Source organism: Sus scrofa, chromosome 6 (genome assembly GCF_054392235.1).
Source record: "Sus scrofa isolate SSC_HxYL_T2T_F1_AM1 chromosome 6, Sscrofa_HxYL_maternal_Yorkshire_Landrace_v2.0, whole genome shotgun sequence".
NCBI classification, from domain to species: Eukaryota; Metazoa; Chordata; class Mammalia; order Artiodactyla; family Suidae; genus Sus; species Sus scrofa.
The window spans coordinates 25,345,939-25,362,865 of NC_139388.1; the positions used below are offsets into that span (position 1 = coordinate 25,345,939).

A 16,927-nucleotide genomic window follows, 5' to 3' on the forward strand; every position below is an offset into this window, starting at 1 on the left:
GTAATTTATGTATTGATTTTAAGAAAGACTCCCACCAGGACTATTTGTAAGTACATCTTTCCCTGAACTCTGCAACTAGTAGTTTTGATTTTTTTATTACAGATTAAGAAATTCCCAAATGCCTTTGAGAAGCTATCCATACATGTAAACATAGGCAGTTGGGATGCTTAGATTGTTGAGAAGTTTCATGTTATTATGGAGTATACTGGCTGCTGATTCTCTATTATCATTACAGAAAGCAGAATGAAATCTTGGGAGATGATATACTTCTGTTTCTATCTCATATTAAAAAAATACTTTCCCTTTCCTTCAACAGATTTAGCCACTACTAGATCTTATTGGCGCAGATGGCAACCTTGAGTGCCTCTTGCTAAGCACATACACCTGGAGCTGCAATAGTATTGATCTCAAAGCAACTGCCTTAAATCAGGATGTAAGTCAATCATGAACTTGGTTGCCCTCTGGTAAACATATACTACTCTTTCTTATCAAAAAAGAAAATCAGTCTTGCTCTGAGTACAAAACAAAACAAAGGAATCTTATGTCCGTATATTATTCTAAACACACACACAAATACATACATTTTTCTACTAAATTATCCACTGTTTTTGGGGTTTTGTTCTTAGTTCTGTTTTGTTTTCTTGTGTACATAGTCACTGTCCTGTTTTTCCTACTCTTATCCAGTTTTTTTTAAATAACTTTATTAATGGGCCTATTTTAAATGTCTCTCCTTCAGTATTTTCTTCCATGGAGAAGCCACGTATCAGGTTTTTATCCCCATCACGTTTCCAGAGCCAAGAGGATTTAGGTACGTATAACATTTGAAAGGTTTTACTAGGTGGATTATAAAGGAGGTATGTAGTTTTCGGCAGAAGATGACCTGTCTTTCCTGTACTCTTTAAATGGGCACAAGTTGGTACCATTTCAAGTTCTGTTTTAATTTTCTAAGAGCAATATAGATGACCTTTGCCCTCCATCCACTGCTAATGGTAAAATACTGTTAATCCAATGAGAATGCAAGGAGTTATGGTTTGTAAGAAGCCTTAAGTAGAAAGCTTAAAGGGTGAAATCTAAAAGACCGAAATGAGGAAAAAAAATCACTGTTTGATCAGTGCAAAGTAATTCTTGATTTACATGGCAATTTTGTTTTACGTTTTCTTCTGTATTCTTTCTCTTGCATGGAGAATTTTTTTGGTGTTTTTCATTGATTGACCTTCGAAGGGAATCCTCTGATTTGAGACTTAATGGCCTTTATAAACCAACTCCTACTTACTTTCCTACTTCATTTTCTTTTTATTTCCTTTCTTTCTCTTTCCTTCCTTCCTTCCTTTTTTTTGCAGTATGTATATATTAAAAAGGACACATAACCAAAATATGTAAAGAACTTCAACAACCCAAGAGGACAACAGCACCATTAAAAATCAGCAAAGTATTGAGAACACAAACATACATAAAAACACATGCACACAAACATACAAAAATGACCAATAAATAAAGAGGAAAATGTTCAGTATCAGGCATGATACTGAAGTACAAATTAACACCATAATAACACACAAATATGCCCACTAAAATGGCTAAAATTTTAAAGACTGGCACTACCAAGTGTTGCTGAGGCTTCAGAGCAATTGGAATTCGCATACATCAGCAGTGGGAGTGTAAACATGTACAATTCAGAAACCAAGCCCAGATTTGGATTCCTGTGGTGGCGGGCAAAGGACGGCCTGCTGTGGGACTTAGTGGAGACATGGCAGTACCCTTTGTGGAAGACTGGGACTTGGTGCAAACCCTGGGAGAAGGTGCTTATGGAGAACTTCAACTTGCTGTGAATAGAAGAACTGAGGAAGCAGTTGCAGTGAAGATTGTAGACATGAAGCGTGCCATAGACTGTCCAGAAAATATTAAAAAAGAGATCTAGTGGAAAAATTAATGGCATAGCATTTAGAAGAAATAAGGGGGAAATTTGAAGGATAACAAATGAATCATGGTTAGTACAAGAGCCAGACACAGGCATGCCTGAACAAGATGCTCAGAGGTTCTTCCATCAACTCATGGCAGGGGTGGTTTATCTGCATGGTATTGGAATAACTCACAGGGATATTAAGCCAGAAAGTCTCCTAATGGATGAAAGGGATAACCTCAAAATCTCTGACTTCGGCTTGGCAACCGTTTTTCGGCACAATAATCGTGAGCGTTTATTGAACAAGATGTGTGGTACTTTACCATATGTTGCTCTGAAGAGAAAAGAATTTCATGCAGAACCAGTTGATGTTTGGTCTTGTGGAATAGTACTTACTGCAATGTTGGCTGGAGAACTGCCATGGGACTAGCCTCGTGACAGTTGTCAGGAATATTGCGATTGGAAAGAAAAAAAAACATACCTCAACCCTTGGAAAAAAATCGATTCTGCTCCTCTAGCCCTGCTGCATAAAATCCTAGTTGAGAATCCATCAGTAAGGATTACCATCCCAGACATCAAAAAAGATAGATGGATAGATGGTACAACAAACCACTTAAGAAAGGGGCAAAGAGGCCCCGAGTCACTTCAGGTGGTGTATCAGAGTCTCCTAGTGGATTCTCTAAGCATTTTCAATCCAATTTGGACTTTTCTCCAGTAAATAGTGCTTCTAGTGAAGAAAATGTGAAGTACTCCAGTTCTCAGCCAGAACCACGGACAGGTCTTTCCTTACGGGACACCAGCCCTTCCTACATTGATAAACTGGTACAAGGGATCAGTTTTTCCCAGCCCACATGCCCTGATCATATGCTCCTGAATAGTCAGTTACTTGGCACCCCAGGATCCTCACAGAACCCCTGGCAGCACCTGGTCAAAAGAATGACACGATTATTTTTACCAAATTAGATGCAGACAAATCTTATCAGTGCCTAAAAGAGATCTGTGAGAAACTGGGCTATCAATGGAAGAAAAGTTGTATGAATCAGGTTACTGTATCAACAACTGACAGAAGAAACAATAAACTGATTTTCAAAGTGAATTTGGTAGAAATGGATGAGAAGATTTTGGGTGATTTCCGGCTTTCTAAGGGTAATGGGCTGGAATTCAAGAGACACTTCCTGAAGATTAAAGGGAAGCTAAGTGACGTTGTGCGCGGCCACATGATAGATCCGCTGGCTCTGGGATTCCTGGTGAATATAGTGCTGCTGTGTGGACATTATTCTTCCTAGAGAAGATTATCTTATTCTGCAAACTGCAAACAATAGTCCCCGAAGAACTGTCTTCCCTCTAGCCAAACATTTTCCAATTCTTTTTGTATGTTCTTCATGCAAATAATACCTATATCTTAATTGTAAGCACAACTTTGGGCAAGGGGTGGATAGAATTCATCAGCTATTTGTTCATCTGCATTTAGTGTCTGAATTTGAGACCCATGTGGTCTTTGGGATACATGAGTTTACCAGCTTTTATAACAACATAATGAAAGATGATACTTCTGTCCCATTTTTACCAAAAAATTTGGTTTCATCCAAAAAGTGCGTATTTCCTCCACATTGACATAATTACGTGGATGGCTTGGTAAAAACAATCTTGTGATTTTGGGATAGTAGGCTTATCAGTCTGTGAAATAAAGCCAACTTCAAAAAACTTATCCCCAAGATTTGTACTTAAATTTTCAGAAGGGCCTGATCAGGTCTATAAATCTGATTTTGAATTATAATTATTAATTAAAATTGCAAGTAGATTTTTTTCTGATATAGTTAATAATAGGTAAAATACTAATTAGTCTTTCAAATAGAAGTTGAGCATACACCCTAGTGCTTAACTACCTTTACCCTAAATTACTGTTGCACATTTTAAATATTTTTCTATATTATTTTCTACTTTCACAGCCATATTTTAATTCTTTATTACAGAAATAAACTTTATTTTGAAAGTGAAAAAAAAAAAAAAGGAAATAAACCAAGTGCAAAGATTTCTTGTTTTGGCCGCACCTGAAGCTTGTGGAAGTTCCTGGGCCACAGATCAAACCTGCACCACAGCAAAAACCAGAGCCACAGCAGTGACAATGTTAGATCAGATCCTAACCTGTTGAGCCATCAGGGAACACCCCAAAATTTTGTTTGTTTCTTAGGGCCACACCTGCAGCATATGGAGGTCCCCAGGCTAGGGGTTGAATTAGAGCTACAGCTGCTGACCTACACCACAGCCACAGCAACGTGTGATCTGAACCATGTCTGCGACCTACCCCACACTTCACTGCAATGCCAGATCCTTAACCCAATTAGCGAGGCCAGGAATCAAACCCACAACCGCATGGTTATTAGATTCGTTTCTGCAGCGCCATGACAGCAACTCCCAGTGGGTTTTTGTTGTTGTTGTTTATTAATTACTTAATGAATTTTATTACACTTATAGTTGTACAACAATCATCACACCACAGTTTTACAGCATTTCCATCCCAAACCTGCAGCCCATTCCCCCCAACCCCCAACCTGTCTCATTTGAAAACCCTAAGTTTTTCAAGATCTGTGAGTCAGTATCTGTTCTGCAAAGAAGTTCATTTTGTCCTTTTTTTTAGATTCCACATATAAGTGATAGCATTTGATGTTGGTGTCTCACTTAGCATGGTAATTTCTAGGTCCATCCATGTTGCTGCAAATGCCATTATTTCTTTCCTTTCAATGGCTAATATTCCATTGTGTATAGGTACCACATCTTCTGGATCCACTCCTCTGTCGATGGACATTTAGATTTTTTCCGTGTCTTGGCTACTGTATATAGTGCTGCAGTGAACATCGGAGTACATGTGTCTTTGTGAGTCATGGTTTTCTCTGGATAGATGCCCAGGAGTGGGATTGTTGGATCAAATGGTAGTTCTATGTTTAGTTTTTTGAGGAATCTCCATACTGTTTTCCACAGTGGTTGCACCAATTTACATTCCCACCAATAGTGCAATAGGGTTCCTTTTTCTCCACACCCTCTCCAGCACTTCTGGTTTGTAGACTTTTTGATGATGGCCATTCTGGCTGGTGTAAGGTGGTACCTCATAGTGGTTTTGATTTGTAGTTCTCTAATAATAAGTGATGTTGAATATCTTTTCATGTGTTTTTTGGCCATCTGTATGTCTTTTCTGGAGAACTGTCTGTTTAGATCTGTCCATTTTTTGATGGGGTTGTTTGTTTTCTGGTACTGAGCTGAAGAAGGTGTCTATAAATTATGGAAATTAATCCCTTGTCGGTCGCTTCATTTGCAAATATTTTCTCCCATACTGTGGGTTATCTTTTCATTTTGTTTAGGGTTTCCTTTGCTGTACAGAAACTTTTAAGTTTAATTAAGTCTCATTTGTTTTTGTTTTTACTGTCATTACTCTAGGGGGTGGATCTGAAAAGACATTGCTGTGGTTTATGTTGGAGAGTGTTTGGCCTATGTCTTTCTTTCTTTCTTTTTCTTTCTTTCTTCCCTTCCTTCCTCCCTCCTTCCCTTCCTTTTTTGGCCATTCCTGCAGCATGTGGAAGTTCCCTAGCCAGGGATTAAACACATGCCACAGCAGAGACCCAAGCCACTGTAGTTACAATGCCAGATCCTTAACCTGCTGTGCCCCCAGGGCAACTCCCCATCTCATTTTCTTACATGTCTCTTTTAGCACTAATATAAAAACATTTAAGTCATTAGCACCACTCATCTGGACCTGAGTTTCTACTCCCCTAAAAATGAAAGAGACAGGTGACCTCAAACCTGTCTCCCAGCATTGATAGTCTATGATGTAGTAGTATGCAGTAAATATATAGCCGTAAGAGTTTTACTATAATAATGAGGCTAACTGTATGATAAACTTATAGCAGCTTATACTCATTCAGCAAATGTTTACTATAAAACTATAATGCATTAGGCAATGCACTGGGCATGACTGGTTATAGCCAAAAGAGAGAAGAGTCAATGAGGATTAAAAAAATTTCAGCAGGTTCAAGTATGTGAACTGGGATGCATACCCATGACTGAGACTCCAAGCGTTTTGTTCAAATCCCAAACCTTCTTCAATTCAAGTCCTATGTCCTCCAAGAAAAGTATTGAACAGTGCTCTCTCATTACTAAGAAATTTGGTTGTCCTTACAGATGACCACAGAGATGGACATTCAGTACGTGTCATCTTGTTTCTGAAAGTTCTGAATTTAAGTACTGCCTTCTTTATCACACTGAAATGTCTAAGAAATATGATGCTTATCTCAGAGTCAGCATAGTGGGGGGTAAGAGGAGAAACATACAAAGAAACAAACAAATCCCTAACAATTTAGATAGGATGCTGATTTAGCATCAGTTCACCATTCTCAAAATGCCTGACCTCATAATTTGACTTTCAGATTATACATCTGGAAAATGGTCACACACCCAATGAAATTTGCTTTTTAGGGTTTTTGTGAGGTATTAAAGTAAATGGAGAAGGTGAGGGATGTGGTACAAGTTAGACTTCCATACAGGGGTAAGTAAGAACCAAAACACTAAATTCCAGAGCATTGAATTCAAAAGAACATCAACTCTCCCCTTATCCAGATTTGTACCAAGATGTAAAGATGAAAGTCTGAGGGCTTTGTTTAGAAAAGAAAAAAAAAATTAAAGGGAACTTCCGGTATTAGGCAAGACAGGGACAAAAGAGTGAGAGAGAAGGGAAGAACAGTGTGAAAAATGAGAGGGATCCAGCTGATACCCCTGAGATTTGGTGATCCTTTCAGGAGAGGAGGGTGGCAAGTGCTTCCCATTATAAGTGAGAATGAAAGAATTTTCTTATGGCTGAGGCAATGGCTAGGGGGCAGCAGAGAGATGGTGTTGTCCACAGATCAACCAGGAGGAGAGGGATAAGGCGTGGGGCTGTCTGTGGACAGCATACACAGGAAAATTCTATAGGCTGCGAGAAAGCCCCTAAAGTATCTGAGAATGGATACTGTCCACCCCAGGGGCAGTATTAAGAATGTCCACGGAGATAGGAGGAAGCATCAGAGTATCATTCTGTGATGGGCAGAATGGGAAATGATGGAGGGTACTGCTTTGAAGATGTATTTACAAAGAAATCTAAAAATATGTTACTGAATTAATTTTTTTTCCTCCATTCATTCCATCAAGTATTTCAACAGATAACAACAAGGGTCTCACATAATTTTCACACAGACACTAATGGAAGTCAATATCCACATATTCCTTATATTCAGTTCAGTCAATTTTATGGGGGCATAGCTTTCCCATTTGTCCTTATTTAAATCAATTCCAAACTCTAACACTTGAAGAGAAAAGAGCACAATATCTCTTTGAGGCCATGGGACATATAATTCAGTAGGATATCTTTCAAGACCCCAGGATCATTATCTCCTGGAGAAAATGTAACTTTCTATAGTCAGTGAAGGGCTTCCCATCCTAGGCTCAAAGAAATAAAGAACACGTCTCCTTGAACTTAAATATCTAACTCTAAGAATTTAGATAAGCACTACCTATCAGGTATTTGTTCATTCATTTATGCATTTATTTAACCATATGTTAGGCATTTAAAAGAATGCAGAAGGACTGAACCAAAAGTTGACCTGATTTTAAAATTCCTCCTACCATCTTCATATGATGATTTTTCTCCCTAACAAAATCCTTCTTTTATGAAGTAAATCAGTTAATTAACTTACTAACCTCTACTTTGAAAGTAAAATTATCTAATTATGCCAGCAATCAATGCCCAAACAAATTTGCCAGTGAATACAGGCTAGAAAATGACACTGTTGGTATTTTCTATGTATAATCAGAGCAGTTATTAGAGTTTCCAACTGACCATTTTTTAAATTCAGTATTCTGGCTAATTTCTTCATATAAAATAGATTTATCTGTCTACAGATAAATGGATAATTTCCTATTTTATAAATGGATTTGTATCAGCCCAAATTATCTGCAATGAAAATCTTAACATACTTCATTTACATATATTTGATTTTTGATATATCTATATTCAATATACATATAATATCATGTATATGTGTATTTGTATTTTTTTTTCTTTTTAGGGCCACACCCATGGCACATGGAGTTTCCCCGGCTAGGGGTCGAACTGGAGCTACAGCTGCTGGCCTACACCACAGCCACAGCATCTAAGGATCCAAGCTGCGTCTGCGACCTATACCACAGCTCACAGCAATGCTGGATCCTTAACCCACTAAGGAAGGCCAGGGACCAAACCCATGTCCTCATGGATCCTAGTTGGGTTCATTACTGCTGAGCCACAATGGCAACACATGTATTTGGATATTTTTACACAGAAGATGTTTTGTTTTGTTTAGCAAAGCAGCATTTAAAGTAAACTGATTTGCTCTCAGGAAAAAATTATTTGCAGTTTTTAGAAAATTGTAGAAAGGTTATTCCTTAGAAGCATAGAAGGGGTTAATTTCACATGAATATACTTTCATTCAAGCTAATGGAGGCTACATAAATGCATCGATAACATAATTTGACTCTTAATCTTTCCTTAAGTGTAAGACTACATTTTTTTTTGCATTATAATTATAATAAAAGCCTTAAATTTGACAAACAGAGAAGACCTATTAGATCCTCTATCTTGTTCTTTGAACAGTGCAAAATTCTTTCTTTTTTATCCTCCCTCAGGGGCTTTCTCAAGTAAACTCTTTTATTCAAAACTTACAAATACTGGGAAAAGCGCCCTTGGGAAAATAATCTGAAGCCCAGAAGATTCTTAAGGCATGCTTTTACTTTCCTGTTTGAAACCCAGTCTGTTTCAGAATTTCATCCTCCAGACTGCTCTTCTTTTTTATATTCTGCCACCCATTTTATAATACCTTACATCTGAAAAGGATCAGTGCTACAAAGAAAGGCTCGGACTCTGTGAAAACATAACTATCAATCTGTGACTGCTTACCAAGGACTATGCTCTATGATTTGCATAAAACAGCCTATTCCTCGGACCAACACTCATATCTACTTGTGGGGCAGATGGAGAAAGCAGGGGTCACTGACCTAATATACATCATTCAAGGAAAACAAAACAAAGAGCAAAGAAATGGCATAGCCAAGGTTCTAACCCAAATGATTAAACTTCAAAGTCCTTGAGAAATCTTCCATATGTATCTCCTAGAAGCTACAAGTGAGGCTTTGATGGAGAGGTAACTGAATATAGGAACAAACATCTAAACACCTGGATTCACAGTTTCCTTATAGAAGATACAAACAATAATTTGCCCTGGGTTCTTTTATGCATCTATAATTAAAGCATAAGGGAGGGTCCTGGTATGTTTTTGTGCTTATAGTTCTCGCTTGAGTTCATGCTCATCCTACTATCAAACCTACAAATTCATCTAGAAAGAATTTCCAAATATCTAGGCTTGCATGTAGATCAAAAGACTATTCTCTTAAAAAAATGAATTTTCCTTTTCAAGACTCTAATTTTATTGGAACAATGCACACAGAGACACATAAAAATTCTGCATAATCTACAGCTTGCAGATAATCTGATATAATAATAAATTTGTCCTCTTACCCTTTCTGCCAAGTTCCAACAGGTTGTTTACCTTTCTACCTCCCCATCTTTGGATACTCATGCATGTGTCCTTACCAAGATTGCTCCAGCCACACTGTTCTTCTGTCTTCCTGAATACAGTATCCATTCTGCCATTAGCACTTACTATTTTCTTTGCTTAGAAAATGCTTCTCCTTTTTAGCATACATACCATCTCCTCAGAGGGGCTTTCCCTGATGTCTTTGGTCAGGCTTTTTCAGAAGCTGACTCGTAGGGTAACCAGTCACCTTGGTTAGTCCCAGTATTTGTACTGAGAGTACTGCCTGCTGCTAACATTCCAGTCTCAGGTAACCCCACAACCCAGAGCCCAGTGAGACGGTGAGTCACCATAGCTTTATAAGGGAAGTGCTCCCAAGAGGTTTCTGAGAAGGGTGTAGGGGAAGCAGGAGAGAGAAAAAGATGCTAAGAAAGGCAAAGTCGAGGGAAAGTAGCTTAAACCGCACTCCATAAAGGAATTCTGGAGTGTTAAGTTAGGTCCTGCCTTCTTCCCAATGGAGGTAAGGAATTTGGATTTTCATAATCCCATATCTGGCAGTCAAAGGCTAACCAGATCTCTACGTGGCAGTGGAAAAGGCAAATTTCCAGGCAGGTCTTGCTTTCTAGAGTGCAGGCAAAGCAGTTCTCTTAGCCTAAGCAAAGGTTTACAAAGGGAGTCACAGGAGTGGTTCATTAGAAGAAAAAAGCACGCTTAATTTGGGAGAAGCACACTGATACAGCCTTTCCCTTTAAAATCACCTTCCCTCTTCAACTCTACCATACTGTTGCTTTACCCTCTTCAAGGCACTTATCAATATCTGGTATTATCCCATGTGTGTATATCTATCTATATTTACATGGATAACTGCCTCTTTATCCATATTCATAACCACACCAATACAAATTTCTATATCTGTGTATATTTTACTTTTTTTTTGCACTAGCATTTAGCTCCAAGACAGCAGACACTCTCTTTTGTTCACCATCTCTAATGTAACAGCTGCTATTTAAATATGAGAGAAATCAGTAAATTAATTCACAAACTAAATGATAATAGTCCAGCAGAATGAAATACACAGCCCTTTCCTTGACTTCTCAGCTGGTTCATCTCATAATTCCAGTATCCCTGTTAATTTAGCTTCTGGTTTTTCTAGGGTTTCATTGCAAAAATACAACTCCTGTTCTGCATTCTTTAAGTCTCTCCCCTGTCTTGTCAATTCCTACTATTTTTTTCTTTAAAAACATTTTTACCAACCAAAGCAGTAGAGTTCAGAACTTAAGAGCATAAATTCTGGACCACCCTGGGGTGTGTGATTTTGGAGTTCAGATATGTCACTATGATTACAACTGTGGTTTTTACTTAACCATAAAATGGGGGGATATATTGCTCCAATCATGAGATTACAGTGAACATTAATATTCATACAAGTAGTGAGATAAGGTTTGTTACATGGAAATCACTTAAGAAATATTAGTTATCACCATTTGTTAATAAAATATTACCAATTATCCACGTGGACTCTGTGAAGTTTTAGGGTTTTTCTGGCCACGCCCACAACATGGAGAAGTTCCCAGATCAGGGACTGAACCTAAGCTTCAAGCCACAGCAGTGACAATAACACATCCTTTTTTATTTTATTTTATTTTATTTTATTTTTATTTTTTAGGGCTGCACCCACAGCATATGGAAGTTCCCAGGATAGCATCTGAATTAGAGCTGAAGCTGCAACCTACACCACAGCTCACAGCAACACTAGATCCTTAACTCACTGAGCGGGGCCAGGGATTGAACCCACATCCTCATGGATACTAGTCGGGTTCACTGCTGCTGAGCCACAATGGGAACTCCAGACAATGCCAGATCCTTAACCTGCTGAGCCACCAGTGAACGCCTGAGGTTTTATTTTTAGACATCTTACTAGCAATTTTATTGAATCTACTAGACGTATTTACTAGGTTATTTACATCTTACTAGAAAACATAATTTGTTTTATCAAAAGGCATTGGAGTAAATTTCCCATGCACCACACACAACACACTCACTAATGCACTCAAGATAAACAGTATAAAGAGTCTTTTCTTTCTGTTGGTCAACCTCTTGGAAGAATATTAGCCAGAATTCATTGAAAGACCTCTAGGATCTCAAACTCAAAGGTGAACAGAGTAACAAAGTGTTATCTTCTCACTATTTAAATAAATATTCATCAGCCATTTAGAGTTCAAGATGATTTGATTTATACTCTAAGAAATGCATTGCTGTGCTCACTTATAAACACATTGCTTTATAAATTCTGGTTGTGGGATGGAAATCCTATAAAATTGGATTGTGATGATCATTGTACAACTATAAATGTAACAAATCCATTGAGTACTAAAAAAATAAATAAATTAAAAAAAAAATGTTGGCAGACATTTCTGACCACCTCATCCAAAAGGTAATCTAAAAATCATTTCCATTGTTTTTCAATTTCATACAATATATGTCATGTTTTAATACCTGAATATCATTTTTATTATTTTTACATACTTTTGCATTTGACTATTAAATGAGCATACATTAGCATACCAATCATTTGTTATAAAAGACCATTTGCCTGGCAATTGTCTGATATCAGATCTTTTAAAATATATATGTACTTAAATACACAAATAATATTTAAGTGACATTTTATGTACACAGAAGCTAGATATAGAGTGCCTACTCCACCTCTGTGTGTGAGCTCAGCAAGTTATTTCCACACCTCCAGGCCCTCATCTGTAAAATGGAGATAAGAGTGGCATTTACTTTTATGGCAGTTACTTTACAGTGGGTGAAATCATGGAAACCACAGAGTGGTTTGGTACAGAGCTTGGCAAATAAAAGGTATAATTTAAGGTTTTGCTATTATTGTTAACATTAATATGGCATAATCCTCTGGAACTCTTTTTATTCAGTAATAGTATGAAATCGACTGAGTGTGGTCCTATATACAATTCTTAAAAAAATCAATCTCCAGAGTTCCCATCGTGGCTCAGTGGTAATGAATCCAACTAGTATCCATAAGGATACAGGTTCGATCCCTGGCCTCACGCAGTGGGTTAAGCATCTGGCGTTGCCACGCGTTGTTTAGGTCACAGATGCAGCTCAAATTCTGCACTGCTGCAGCTGTGGTTGTAGGCCAGCAGCTGCAGCTCCGATGTGACCCCAAGCCTGGGAACTTCGGTATGCCAAAGGTGTGGGCCTAAAAAGGAAAAAAAAAGTCAATCTCCTATTAGCAATATAATATGGAAGTTCCCAGGCCAGGGGATCAAATCCTCACCTCCAGAGAGACCTGAGCTACTGCAGTCAGATCCTTAACCCACTGCGTCACAGTGAGAACTTGGAGGTCTAATCTTGATTTACATTATTAGTTACATGCCCTCAAGAAATGTAGCCTCTCTGTGGCTCATTTATCTGATCTTTAAATGAGACAGTAATGGCATCTTCATAAAAGAATGGCTGTGAGGTTTAAATGAAATGACATCATTACAGTGGAAATTCTTCGTAAACACCATCCAAAAGTTATGCTAATATTTTTTTTTAAATTTTTTTATTTTTGTCTTTTTAAGGGCCACACCCATCATATGGAGGTTTCCAGGCTAGGGGTTGAATCGGAGCTACAGCTGCTGGTCTACACCACAGCCACAGCAATGTCAGATCCAAAACAAGCATCTGCGACCCACACTATAGCTCACAGCAATGCCAGAACCTTAACCTATTGATCAAGGTCAGGGATCGAACCTACATCCTCATGGATAGTAGTCAGATTCGTTTCTGCTGAGCCACAACAGGAACCCCATGTGCTAATAGTTATTGTGGTCAGAGCAAGATATTTTTATTTTTTATATTTGAAGTTTATTGTATATTCCTATTATGCTTTTATTTCCATGGGGAGTATATCTCTTTCAGTTAGTCTTCATAAAATGTTTCAATACTTTGAATTTGATGATTTCATCTCTACAGTTATTTTCCTAGCCTACTGCCCTATAGTAAGGATAGCAGATATAATTTATTCCATGTGCCGATATCAATCTACTGGTAGTAGCTCCTCCCAAATGTTGTGATGCAAAGGATTCTGAAGTTATAAGAAGAGACTGTTGGTTGTTAAGTCACCATGCCTTCCACACATGTAAGAGGAACCTGTATTTGTAGGTCTCAATTGCAAAATATGGCTGGACTATCAACAGGACTAAAAGGCAAAAATTCCAGGTAAGATTTGGATCCAAAGATTTACATCAAGAAGAAGAACTTATATTTAATGCATTATTTTCAATGTGTACCTCTCTAGAGGATTTGAAACTTATCAAGACTGAGGAATCCAGAAAACAATGTCCCCACCCAGTGACAAATTTCAACCTCTGAACATCTTGCTATGAGCAGTTAAACTTTCACTAGACCCAGAAACATATACAAATAACTTAATACTTAAAAAAAAATCTACTTAATCTGATCATTTCTATAGGAGAGGACTCTGAACTTTCCCATAAAAACATTTTACTGCCAAACTGCATTTTAATTAAGTCCTTCTTGGCATGCCTTAAAATGAATTCCTTAAAACAGAGTAGTAGGAACTTTTAATGTCAATATAGAGATAAATTAATTAATATCTCAGAGAAACTCCCTTTTTTTATGTTGAAACTCATTTGCTGATGATTTAGGCTCACAACTTAAATGTGGTATTTAAGAGCCTGGTAAATACATTCCAACAAATGTGTCTATAAACCAATTATATCTTTATGCCTCATTGATCAGCATGTGCAAAGCTGGGTGCAGGGAATGTCTGCCTCTAATCGGTATGGTGTAACTTTAAATATTTCTCAGAAGAGCCTTGAATAAACGGGAACGGCACCTTTTCAGGACATATTTCAGTTCAAATTTCAGCATAGTTTAAAATGGTATCCTCCCCTCCCACTCTGCCACCTCTCCATACCTCTGCCTCCTCTCCAACCCAAACCCATTTTCAAAATTGTTGGAACTCACCAAGGTACTCTCACTCTCAAGAATTTGATAACCTTCTTCAAAATGGATAAGCAGTGAGGTCCTACTGCAGAGCACAGGGAACTATATCTAATCTCTTGGGATAGAACATGATGGAAGAAAATATAAGAAAGGGAATATATATATAAATGTGTATGACTGGGTCACTTTGCTACACAGCAGAAACTGACACAATATTGTACAGCAACTACACTTTAATAAAAGTTAAAAAATAAAATGCTGCCAGTTAGGCAAACAAAAACAAATTGGAAAATTCCACCTTTAAACAGTGACTCACCAAAGGATAAGGGTGTCAGGGCAACAGGGAAGATAACACAAGGAATGATAGAGACAATGAAACAGGATCCAACAATATTTAGGGTAGAGGTGTTGAAATAGGATAGCTCATCAGTTAAAAATTCATATAGGACTGGAAATGGTATAAATGTTTTTTGTTAGATTTGGGGAGGGGGGATTCAGCTAACATCTCAGCCATTATTATATCTCAGATAATGTGCCCAGCTTTTTTATTTATATAATTTAAATAAATCCTCAAAAATCAGAAATATTCATTAAATTATTATCTCCACCTTACAAGAAATCTTAGGTTCATAAGAGAGGTGACAGACTCATGGAATCAATGAAAAGAAACTCATGGAAGCAGTGGGAAGGGCAGCTGAGAAATGGGGAGACTATAGGAGTCTTATGCCAGGAACCAATGGACATTTCTTCCAGGTACCATCATTAGAATGGCTAATCCCCGTCTCACTTGATTTGGCCTTTGGGTTACACTTGCAAAGATGTGAGTTCTTAAGAAGACCATTTGATTGACGAATGGGAGCCACCTGCCACCATTGGCCAGGTTAGGCTGGACTACCTTAGTCAACAGCCTTAGATGGTAATGAGAGGGAAAAGAAAAACAAAAAAAAGGAAAATGGATGGTGAGCAAGTAAACATGATAGTCTAAATGAGGTGTCCTTTGGACAGCTACTAATAATTTATCTAAGATGAAATTCATTACAATTTTCAGAGAGAGGGGAGAAACTCTCCTGGTTTTGTCTGCTTTATATACCAAAACTATTTCTGTGTTCTCTGACCACAGAAACATTTTAACAGTTCTTTCATTCTTTGGTCATTAAGGCCAACATAACCTGCTATGGTGCATGGGACCGAGGTTGCAGTTACAGTGTGTGCTAATTCTGCTTCTGAGCAGATCATTTAACCACCTCCAAGCCCCCATTCCCTGAATCATAAAATAAGGTTAATACTCACCCTTTTACTGAATAATAGTGATGTGTGTGGGCAGAAAAGACAATGCATGTAAAGCACTTGGCACTGTGCCCAGGACATAATGTTTCACTGATACCTGTAAAACTCTTTGGATAGCATGAAAGAAAGCAAGACACTCGGTCTTGGGGAAATCCCCAGCTCAATAAATTGATCCAAATTAAGCAATGGCTTGGGCCGAGATCAATATTTTAAGCAAAAATTCAGAATATTTCATTTCTTCTGGCTCTTGCACCTATCGAATGAAAATCTTGTGAATCAGGATAAGACCATCAGCATTTCTACATACCATTTTAGCCACACAGTCAAAATGTCAACCTCTGTGTTTAACTGTACACAGCCTATTAAAGTAAAGTAGTACCAAATATCATTAATAGCCATCAAGGAAGAAAATTGTTACAAACTAACATCCCCTGGGAAAGATGCTGTAAAATAGAGTGTCAGGCAGCCCTATAAATAATCTGTTAACTACATTCTTACCTAGGTCAGAAACAAGCCCAACCTATTGTAAATTATATCAAAAAAGCCCATTCCCAAAATGAAGTCATGGCAAAACTATAAACTCTTCTTATGTACTAATGTATTATTGTAACGTAGCAGGGCCCTGTGGGGCTCCTGGGCATAAAACCCTTTCTGTGTCTCCCATTTCTTGTTTTTAGGAAATGGGCCTCATTCAGCTTCCAGAGCTTTCCCTGAGTTCCAAGGGGCAGGTTCAGACAACTGCTAATCAGGGAAGAAAGGGGATACAAAGACAAGGGAGGAACAGTCAAGAAACAATAGTACAGCCTTGGGGCAGGATCCTTGTTCCCTCTTAAGCGATACACATAATGATATAGGCATCTTATACACCTAAGAGAAAAGTTACATTTCTTATGCTTCTTTTAGAAATGAATACTTTAAAACTGAATAGCTTAGAGTCCTTACACCCTAAACACAATCACTCATAAACTAAGATGAGGCACCCTGAGCACAACTGCCTGTGGGTTAAAGATTATTAGCACGTGATGTTTTTCAGGAACTTTCCTAGTTTGTTCTAATGTCTGCTCAATATGCCCTGTTCCTAAATACTGCTACTCTAGGCAATAACCCAGGAGACCATCACCATGACAATGCTGAGATTTCCTGATGCCAGCTTTGACGACTAGGATTCCCC

At 37.9% G+C, this 16,927-nt stretch overlaps 1 protein-coding gene and 1 pseudogene across 1 annotated transcript in view; one reads left to right on the top strand and one right to left on the bottom strand.

Annotated features, from left to right (window-relative positions):
* The window catches only part of CDH8 (cadherin 8), a 1,221,794-nt gene that overhangs the window by 1,037,208 nt on the left and 167,659 nt on the right, over positions 1-16,927 (bottom strand). The window lies entirely within an intron of this gene.
* Positions 1,690-3,186, top strand: LOC100525751 (serine/threonine-protein kinase Chk1 pseudogene; annotated as a pseudogene).